This window comes from Erinaceus europaeus, chromosome 8 (assembly GCF_950295315.1).
Source record: "Erinaceus europaeus chromosome 8, mEriEur2.1, whole genome shotgun sequence".
NCBI classification, from domain to species: Eukaryota; Metazoa; Chordata; class Mammalia; order Eulipotyphla; family Erinaceidae; genus Erinaceus; species Erinaceus europaeus.
In genome coordinates, this window is record NC_080169.1 from 77,085,021 (window position 1) to 77,096,063 (window position 11,043).

Below are 11,043 nucleotides of genomic sequence, written 5' to 3' on the forward strand. Positions count from 1 at the left end.
CAAAAACACTTTAGTGACCTTGGGAGAACCACTGTAGTTTCGAATGGAGGGAATGGGAACACAGAACTCTGGTGGTGGGGACAGTGTGAAAATGTACCCATTGTCTTGTAATTTTATACAGACCAATATTAAATCACTAATAAAAAATAATTTTTAAAAAAGCATTTTAGGGGGCTGGGTGGTGGTGCACCTGGTTGAGCACATGTTACAATGTGCAAAGGACCAGGGTTTAAGCCCCTAGTCCCCACCTGCAGCTCTGTGAGTGGTGCCGTAGGGCAGCAAGTGTCTTGCAGTCTCTCTCCCTTTCGATCATCCCCTTCTCTCTCGATTTCTGGCTGACTCTAATAAACAAAGATATTGCCCAAAAAAAAAAAAACTCTTAAAGCATTTTAACACAAAACAATCAAATAAAAATGGGGTACTATAATAGTAAAAGGAATAATTTATTTGCTTATCAAACATTATACCAGAAGTCTTGGAGAAAATTTTAAATGACAGAAGGATTCAATTTTTTTAATTAATTAATTTTCCCTTTTGTTGCCCTTGTTGTCTTTTTATTGTTGTTGTAGTTATTATTGTTGTTGTTATTGATGTCGTCGTTGTTAGACAGGACAGAGATAAACGGAGAGAGGAGGGGAAGACAGAGAGGGGGAGAGAAAGAGAGACACCTGCAGACTTTCTTCACCGCTTGTGCAGCGACTCCGGGATTTTTATGTCGGTCCTTGCGCTTTGTGCCACGTGTACTTAACCCACTGTGCTACCACCCGACTCCTGAATTCAAATTTTTAAAAGTATCTGAGGAAATGGATTAGATGATGGTGCACCCAGTAGAATACACATAATACTTTGTTCCTATACCCAGGTTCAAAGCTCCTGGTCCCTACCTGCAGGAGAAAGCTTGATGAACAATAGAACAGTGCTGAAGGTATCTTTCCTTCTGCGTTTCTCTCTGTATCCCTGTGTCTCACCTTCTATTTAAAAAAAGAAAAAAAGTAAAGAAAAGAAAAAAGAGAAAAATTGTGGCTGGGGAGATAGCATAATGGTTATGCAGAAGACTTTCATGCCCGAGACTCTAAGGTCCCAGGTTCAATCCTCAGCACCACCATAAGCCAGAACTGAGCAGTGCTTTGGTCTTTCTCGTGTATCTCTTTCTCCCATTAAAATAAAATAAAACATACTCTACCACTCAAGAAAGATGGGTCCAGAAACTAGTGCAGCCTAGAATGTTCCTAGCTGTGACCACGAAATGTGAGTTCAGACCTACAGGGATATAAAGGTTACACATGCTCCTGCAATGAATATGGGCTCCAGATCAAATTGATGGGGTATATAGTTAACAATATTTATATACGTTCCCCTTATTTGGAGCTACTCTCTCCCCTGATCCAGCTTTCTAGTCCTTTTTACAATTCCAGCACCATCTCCCCAGACAATAACTTGGGTCCACTTGTATGTTAGCTGTCAGTTTCAGGCAAAAACAGTAAAGTTATGGGCCCCTTCACAGGGGAAAGCTTTTCAAGCAGTGGAGCAGTACTGTGTACACTTCTCCTGCTTTTTCTCCTCCTCGTCTTCTCTCCCTGTCTAATGTCTCACCCTCTATCAAGGAAGGAAGGAAAGAAGGAAGGAGGGAAGGAATGGAGTGGAGGAGTTGTACGGGTGCAGAATCCCAGAGATAACCCTGGTGGAAAAAAAAAATTCACACACACACACACAAACATACATACCTATATACATACATGACACAGGAAAAAGACTAGAACTAAGACATGGAAGAACAGATGTCTAGGGTTAAGAGTTCTAACTCTTACCTTTCCACAAATACAAGTTCACAAATGAAGCAATCTGTACTCTCAGTACTATCTGTTATTTCTAAAGGGGATAAAAACAACTCAAAGTACAAGCTGTACTTTTTACCAACTTTACATATGAAACAAGTGAATGAATGATCTTTCAATCAGTATAGTAAAAACAGAACTGCTGTCAAGATCTTGGATATATAAGTAGAGAAAAACAAGATCGACATTAAGGAAAAGTTTGATTAATAAAAGTTATTAAATAATGTTGAAAATGTAATTAACAAAACTATCACAAAGGGCTTGAAACTGCCTCCTGATTGACATAAACTGTCAGTTCACAGCACAACAAACTATTTTTTTAAGCTAGGATTTAAAAACTATTGGTATTTTATTATTTCTAATGGAATTTGTCTCAATACACTTAACCATTTGTCACTTTTCAAATGTCAACAATCAGAGCTGTGGAACCAGGGTGCGGTGTGGATGTTACTGGAAGTAGAATCACTGCTTTAAATAGAATATATGGCAACCCCTTAGGTCAGACCTCTTCTAGGTTTTTTTCCCTAGGAGTCACCCACTTCCTTTAATGCATCATTGTATTAGGCCAAGAAAACCGGTTTTTCCCAGTAACAGGGATATCAATGACAGTGACGGGAAGCAATGTACACAGGGATGAATTACGGCTTTACCTGGGGGAAGGGGGCACTCATCTAAATTCATGGGAGCAAAAGCTCAATGGTTCAATGTGGGAAATACTTTTTAAAAATCGCTGATAGAGGAAACGATGCATCAGTAGCAGTAGCAGCATCGCCTGGGCCCACTACCAGCAGTGAACGATGTAGAGCAGGGAAATGGCTTTGACATCCAGCAGCGTGTGTGCAGCTGGAGAGACCCCCTCCCGCCCGCATGAGGGGAGCCTCTCTAGACCCGCCCTAAGTTGGCTCTCCATCGCTGGGGGGTGGGACAGGAAGTGCGGGGCGGGACTAAGAGAAACCCAAACAGTACATGAGACCCGGCGGCAAAGCCCACTGGGCCACGGAGGAAAGCGCGCACCCCGCGGCCCCAGAAGGCGCAGACGCCTTCCGGTGACTCGTCGCTTTTTAGAGCCGCGGTCCCGGCACCTCCTAGAAGCCGGCTCTTCCCTGCTTTCCAACACGGCCTCCGAGGGGAGCGTCGAGGGCCCAACAAGTGCTTGGGGGCGATCTGCCCTGTTTCCTAGCCCTGTCATCTCGCCTCGGGGCTCCAAAGCCACTTACCGGGACGCAGGTCGGCACTGAGGACGCCCTGTTCCTCGCCCCGATGTCTCCTGATGTCTACTCCGGCCAGCGGGCACCAGCCAGGCTTCCAATACCCGCAGAAGGCCAACAGCCGGGGGCAACACCCCCCCTCCACCCCCAGCGCGGTCCCGCCCTGGCGGAAGTGACGCACAGGCCTCCTGAGTCTCCAGGTGGGAGAGGCGCTTCCCACGGGATCTGCCTGCCAATCGCAGCTTCTGCTCCTCCCCAGAGGCGCGCGGAGGAGCGCAGCCTAGTTGCAGGATTGCTTACGTGCTAGTGGCCACGAGCCTGCGTGTGCCCAGAGAGGCGGGGCTTGGTGAGCCGCCTGGACTTTCTGTTGTGCTTGTTTAAGGGCCTCCTCCTTACGTCAGCTGATGAAAATCTCTTGCTTCACATCCCCAAACACCCTCTCCCGGCTCTGTCCTATCCTATCCTTCTCAGCTGCCTGGAGGGTTTGGGTGTGTCTTTTCCCTTGTCGCTTAACAAGACATGGCGATGTAGTCACTGAAAAACACTTGCACATATATCGGATTGAATATTAGGCTGCGAAATTAGCATAGGCTGCCCCTTAAAGGTACCACACGGACTGCTTCAAAAAACAAACAAACAAAAAATAATAAAAACTGTCGGGGCCAGGTGGCGGTGCGTCTGGTTGAGTGCACCTGTTATGCGCAAGTATCCAGGTTTAAGCCCTGATCTTTACCTGCTGGGGGAAGCTTTAAGAGCGGTGAAGCAGTGTTGCAGGTGTCTGTCTCTCCCTCTGTCTCTTCCTCCCCTCTCGATTTCTGTCTGTGCTATCAAATAAAAATAAATAAATAAAAATTGATTTAAAATAGAAAAAACTGACCTTATTGAAAAAAGAACACTGATTTGGGGCCAAGTGGCGGCGCACCTGGTTGAGCACACGTTACAATGCACAAGGAACTGTGTTGGAGCCCCAGTCTTCACCTGCAGGGGAAAGCATTGCAAGTGGTAAAGCAGTGCTGCAGGTGTCTCTCTGTCTCTTTCCCTATCTTCCCCTTCCCTCTTAATTTCTGGATTTTTCTATCCAATAAATAAAGATATTTAATGAATACATAAATAAACACTGACGTTATGTTCAAATCAGGGCAGCAAACAATAGTCGTTACAGAAAATCCAGTCCATTGTCTATTTTTGTACCCTTGTGAGCTAAAAATGGTTTTCAGTTTTGTCAAAGGTTTTAAAAAAGTCTCAGAAGAAATGACAATTCCATGAACTTTACATTTCAGTGTCTGTTAGGTTATTATTATTATTATTATTTTAACTTAAACTCAGCCATGAGCTTTCATGTTTCAATGACTTTATACTCTGGAAGTGACCTGACAAGTTAAGCAATATAGAAAAGTCCAGGTTCAGTGCTCCCGGCAACTAAGTCAGAGCTGGTAGAAGTAAAAAGGAAATTGGGAAACAGGGCGGTAGCCCGGCAAGTTAGGCACACTCACATAGTGCAAAGCGCAAGGACCAGTGTAAGGATACTGGTTTGAGCCCCCAGCTCTCCACCTGTAGAAGGGTTGCCTCACAAGCAGTGAAGCAGGTCTGCAGGTGTCTATCTTTCTCTCCCCGTTTTCCTCTCCTCTGTTTCTCCGTCATATCCAATAACAACAACATTAATAACAACAACAAGAATAAACAAGGGCAACAAAAAGGGGAAAAATGACCACCAGGAATAATGGATTTGTAGTGCAAGCACCAAGCCCCAACAATAACCCTGGAGGTAAAAAAAAAAAAAAAAAAAAGGAAAAGGAAACTAACCCTAGAGGTGGGTAGAGGAGGGAGGAGGAAAATGAAAAGTAATGTTCTACAAGTAACTTCTACAAGTCTATTGGACTCTTTTTCCCCTTCTTGACTTACCTACTTTTAAATGAGTATTTAAAGCCCCCCCCCCCGTAGGATAATTGTAAAGTTTTTTTAAAAAAAAGAACTATTGTGGGGCGGGTGGTGGCGCACCTGGTTGAGTGTACATGTTACAATGCACAAGGACCCAGGTTCAAGCCCCTGGTCCCCACCTGCCGGGGGAAAGCTTTATGAGTGGTGAAGCAGCGTTGCAGCGTTGCAGGTGTCTCTCTGTCTCTCTGTATCTGTCTTCCCCTCCCCTCTTGATTTCTGTCTCTTTCCAATAAATAAATAAATAAATAAAGTTACTTTAAAAATTTTTTAAAAGAGAGAACTATTGTATGTCCTTCCAAACAGTGTTAGAGTGATACTATATTTTTTTAAGGTGAAAAAGTCAAATTACTAGACTTTAGGGCCACACATTGGTGGATCGTGTACTCATAATTGCTAAGAAAGGGGGCATAATGAGTAAGGAAGGGTATTGCTAAATCAACTTAAAGGATTCTTAGGAAAGGCAGCCTAAGGTGATCAGATACCATGCCCAGGGTGGGAGATTCTCTCTACACTGGTTGGAGGCAGGGGAGATAGCATACTGGTTATCCAAAAAGACTAGCAAAGGTCCCAAAGTCTCAAGTTCAATGCCTCACAACACCACCATCAGCCAGAGCTGAGCAGTATTCTAGTAGATCTCTCTCTCTCTCTCTCTCTGGATCTGTTTCTCTCTCTGTCACTCTGTCTCTCTCTCCTTCATTAAAATAAAATGTGAACTGATTTAGTAAGATCCTTGCTAAAACTATTCTGGGCAGTTACAAAGCCTAGATGAGAGAAAGGATCAGAGCAACGTAATCGAAGTTTGGCCTTGAAGAAAGTCTGTGTCACCATCTCCTTGTCTTCCTACTTAACAAGTGCCTAGATTTGCTTCTAATAAAGAAAACAAAAGTTCAGTTAATGCTCAGTTCTACCTTCTTCTTTATCCTACATCCTTTTGCCGCCCCTGCCCATTTTCATACCTTTAGTTGCTCATGAAGTCTGATGAGTCTTTCTACAAAGTCTCCCGAGCATTGCTAAAGCCAACTGGGTCATTACCACTGTTGTAGTTTAGGCATTCTTCACTTAATCTTACGTAGACGGTTTTCCCAGCCTGTAACCAACCTTCTGACCAATCATTCTGCAGCCAAAGTAATCTTTGTAGAGTTCAAGTCCAGTCATGTGCTTTACATAAGTAAAACATTTTGTTGGCACTTTAATCCCAATAGCATAAAATACATGGTATGACAGTATCTGACTCTGCTAACTTCCCAGCATTAATTTCACCACTTGGCCCTTACTCTTTACCCTCCAGCCATCCCTAAAGTTCCCCAAACATCTTGTGTCTTTATTCATGCTTGCCTTCTACCCAGCAGTCCTACAACTTCCTTCAAAACAAAGAAGACCTGGGAGCCGGGTGGTAGCACAGCGGGTTAAGTGCAGGTGGCGCAAAGTGCAAGGACCGGCATAAGGATCCCGGTTCGAGCTCCCAGTTTCCCACCTGCAGGGGAGTCGCTTGACAGGCAGTGAAGCAAGTCTGCAAGTGTCTCTCTTTCTCTCTCCATCTCTGTCTTTCCCTCCTCTCTCCATTTCTCTCAGTCCTATCCAACAACAACATCAATAACTGCAACAATAAAACAACCAGGACAACAAAAGGGAATAAATAAATAAATAAAAATATAAAAAAACTTAAAAAATAACAAAGAAGACCTACATCATAAGTATATGGTGCAGCAGGTGTACTCCATAATATTTTGCCAATAGAGTGAAAATATATATCCACATAAGAAATACAGCTTTCTTCATCATTGCTACAACTTAGAAGCAACCAAGTTGTCCTTTAACAGGTGAATGGATAAACTGATTCCTCCAAACAATTCGATATTATTCCATGCTAGTGAGAAATGAGTTACAAAGACATGGAGGAGGGGCCAGGCAGTGGTGCCCCAGGTAGTACACAAAGTACCATGTGATAGGACTTGGATTCAAGCCTTTAGACTCTACCTGCACAGGGAAGCTTCATGAGCACTGAAACAGTGTTGTGGATGTCTCTCTCTTTCTCTGTCTCTCTCTCCCTTCCCTCTCAATTTCTCTCTCTCTCTCTGTCTCTCCCTTCCCTCTCAGTCTCTCTCTGTCTCTCTCTCTGTCTCTCTCCCTTCCCTCTTAATTTCTCTCTGTCCAATAAATAAATAAATAAATTGTTAATGAGAGCACTATATTCTTGTACAGACACTGAGCTCCCACTATAACTGGTGACAAAAAAATAATAAAGGGAAATCATGGAGGAACATTAGGGATCACAAAGCATATTACTTAAGTGAAAGAAGTTAATCTGAAAAAAAAAAACCACATACTATATGAGTCTAAACCTGTGATATTTTGGAAAGACCAAATTTTATGAAGTTAGGTAGATAGGCTTTTTTTACATAGTGAAAATAGTTTATATGGTGTAATTTTATACATATCTAAGCCCATAGGATGTACAACACCAAAAGTGAAGGGCTTTGGGTGAAAATGGTGTGTTCCAAGTAGATCAACCTTTGTACTTTATTCAGTACTTTATTGTGAAATAATAACTGCTCAAAAGTCATGAAAAAGAAGAAATCTGAAGACTTATATATATTATATATATAATTTTATTGTAGGAATTAATGGTTTACAGTAAATACAATTATGGGTACATGTGTAAAATTCCTCAACTTTCTGCAAAATACAATCACCCCCAGGCCAGGTCCTCCTTCACCATCATGCCAAGACCTGAAAGACCCCTCTCCCCCAGTCCTTTACTTTGGTTAAATATATCAAACCCAGTCCAAGTTCTACTTGTGTTTCCCTTTACTTTTCTTATATTTCAACTTCTGTCCATGAATGATAGCATCCTGTAGTCATCCTTTGCTTTCTGGCTTATCTGACTTAACATGATTTCTTCAAGCTCCATCCAAGATGATGTGAAGAAGGTGACTTCAGCATTTTTAATAGCTCAGTAATATTCCATTATATATATATAACAACCTTCTCAGTCACTCATCTGTTGTTGAACATCTAGGTTGCTTCCAGATTTTGGCTATTACAAATTGTGCTGCTATGAACATAGGTATACTCAGATCTTTATGGGTTGGTGTGTTTAGTTCCTTAGGATATATCCCCAGGAGAGAAATAGAAAGGTCATAGGGTAGGTCCATTTCTAGCATTGTGAGAGTTCTCCAGACTGCTGTCCACAGGGGTTGGACCAATTTACATTCCACCAGTGGTGAAAGAGGGCTCCTTTCCCCATACATTTTCTCCAGCATTTATTGTTGCTGTCGTTTCTGATGTATGACATTTTCACAAGGGTGAGGTAGTATCTCATTATTGTTTTTATTTGCATGTCTCTTACAGTAAATGACTTAGAACATTTTTTCATATGTTTGTTGGCCTATTATTTCTCTTCTGTAGTGAATATACTGTTCATATCCTCTCCCCACTTTTGAATTGGTTTGCTCGTTTTATTGTTGCTGAGTTTGGTGAGCTCTTTGTGTATTTTGGTTATTAGCCTATTGTCTGATGTATGGCATGTAAAGATCTCCCATTCTGTGAGAGGTCTCTTTGGGTGGTGGTTTCTTTTGCTGTGCAGAAAATTTTCAGTTTGATGTAGTCTCATTGGTGTTTCTTCATTTGTTTGTTGTCTTCCTTTCAGCTGAATTTTTTTTTAATTAGTGATTTAATATTTATTTACGAAATTGCAAGATATCATGGGTACAACTCCACATCATTCCCACCACCAGAGTCCTGAATATCCAACCCCTCTGTTGTAAGCTATGGCAGTTTCTCCCCCACTGGGGGCATGGATCAAAATTGTTTTGGGGGTACATAAGGAGGAGTTCTGACTTCTGTAATTGTTTCTCCACTGGACATGCGGGTAGATCCATATCCCTATCCTGCTTATTTTTTTAAAAATTTTTATTTATAAAAAGGAAACACTGACAAAAACCATAGGATAAGAGGCGTACAACTCCACACAATTCCCATCACCGGAACTGTATATCCCATCGCCTCCTCTGATAGCTTTCCTATTCTTTATCCCTCTGGGAGTATGGACCCAGGGTCATTATGGAGTACAAAGATGGAAGGTCTGGCTTCTGTAACTGCTTCCCCACTAAAATGGGCATTTTAGTGGGGAAGTAAGGTTGAACCTTACTTCCAGCCTCTCTGTCTCTTTCCCTAGTGGGGCAGGGCTCCAAGACACATTGGTGGGGTCCTCTGCCCAGGGAAGTCCATTTGGCATCATGGTAGCATCTGGAACCTGGTGGATGAAAGAAGAGTTAACATATAAAGCCAAACAAATTGTTGACTAATCATGAACCTAAAGGCTAGAATATTGCAGATGAAGATTTGGGGTTCCCTTTTTTGTAGATAGCTAGTAGGCCTATTTCAAAGGGTCCATGACTATGCTAGGTTGTTTTTTTTTTCTGAGCCTGACATCTGATATGCTGGTGGATCCAACTTATTGTCTGGGGAGATGATGTCATGGCAGGAAAAAGAGCTAGAAAGCTGGATCAGGGAAGAGAGTAGGTCCTAAATATGAGAAAGGTGTATAAATATCGTTAACTGTAAACCCCATTGATTTGATGTGATCTGGGACCCATATTCAGCTTAGGAGCCTATGTGACCTCTGCATCCCTATAGATCTGAGCTTACATTCTGTGGTCATGAGTAGGAACATTCCAAGCTGCCCCAGTTTCAAGACCCATCTTCCTCAGGTGTAGCATAGAATATATTGTCCAGCCTCCCTTCAGAGGATGGAACATTCTCTACTGTTGTTGAGTCACATTGAGGGCAAGGTCCTATGGGGGCCTGTTTTGTTGTTACTGATAGACATGACTGGTAACCATGGAGAGAGGGATCTAGTCAGGGTCTAGGCCCATCATGTCTGTTTGGGAATCTCAGGACTCCCCAAATGGGCTCCTACTGATGGGGTGGCCTGACAGTGACTAAAGAGTCATTGTTAAAGTATGCCAGTCTCTTACCCTTATTCAGCTTTTGAAGTCCTTACTTTGATAAGGTTAGCTTTGGAGTGACTGAGGGAAATATAGTAGGAAGTAGGTGAGGAGGTATCTAAATCTTAGTAGAAACCATTTCATTATGAAATTTATGGTGTCTTCTTAGGTCTTTCTACTTGCTTGCTACATCTATTGACTTATGGCAGACTATTGTGCACTTTTGCTTTCAGGTATATATTTTGCCCTAATTTATTACATGTGTACATCTGTCCTATCTCATGGGACCTGGTCTATATCTAGCTTTGGGAAATTTGTTAGGAAGTGAACCACCCTAAATGGAATTAGAGAATCCTATGAGAAAGGAAAGGTCTCACCTGAGTAATGAGGCTGAAGGGTTGACATTCCATGCCTGACGTCTCAGAACATAGTCCAAAGTGAAGCTTGCCAAGGTGGTGCTCATTGTATTGACTAGGTTGGGATCAGCAGATGCAATATCATTTGGTATGAATTGAGAGAAGCATGCAGGAAAGCGAGCCCCACCCTAGAGGTTCCAGGACTGGGGGAAATACAGAGGAAGCGGGAGGTTCCTGCTGTCTTAGGGTTTAAGAAGGCAATAGATAGCTATTTGCTGTAATCAAATTATTTGGAAATTGGGTTAACTTTGAAAATCCCTTTGTTAGGATTTGCTGTATCATACACAACCTCACTATAATTTATATCCTTTGCCATTATTTGTATATAGCTGTGTCTTAGAGAGTAATGCCACCAGTTGTGTCTGTTCCCTCTGGTCTAAGCTTTTAGAAGAGTCAACATTTCAGAGAACAAGTCATTATTAGAAATGTATTAATAAGTTGAGACCACTGTTAAAATTCAGTATGATTACACGTTTGAAATCTTTTTTTAAAGAATTTATTTATTTATTAATGAGAAAGACAGGAGGAAAGAGAGAGAGGGAACCAGAGATCAGTCTGGTACATGTGCTGCCGTGTATTGAACTCAGGACCTCATGCTTTAGAGTCCAATACTTTATCCACTGCGCCATCTCTTGGACCACCACATTTGAAGTCTTAAGTGCTTAGATTGAAGGAACATATACTCAGCTACAGTCTG

The 11,043-nt window shown here is 42.2% G+C and overlaps 1 protein-coding gene across 5 annotated transcripts in view; it reads right to left on the bottom strand.

Annotated features, from left to right (window-relative positions):
- The window catches only part of PNPLA8 (patatin like phospholipase domain containing 8), a 38,734-nt gene extending 35,545 nt beyond the window's left edge, over positions 1 to 3,189 (bottom strand). For 4 of the 5 annotated variants that reach the window (XM_060196407.1, XM_007528293.3, XM_060196409.1 and 1 more), the window contains exon 1: positions 3,053 to 3,189. The gene's annotated coding sequence lies outside the window, so the exon portion shown is untranslated. The remainder of the gene's footprint in view (positions 1 to 3,052) is intronic. The other variant, XM_016190502.2, reaches the window with a different exon arrangement.
- Between the last annotated feature and the right edge of the window lie 7,854 nt (positions 3,190 to 11,043).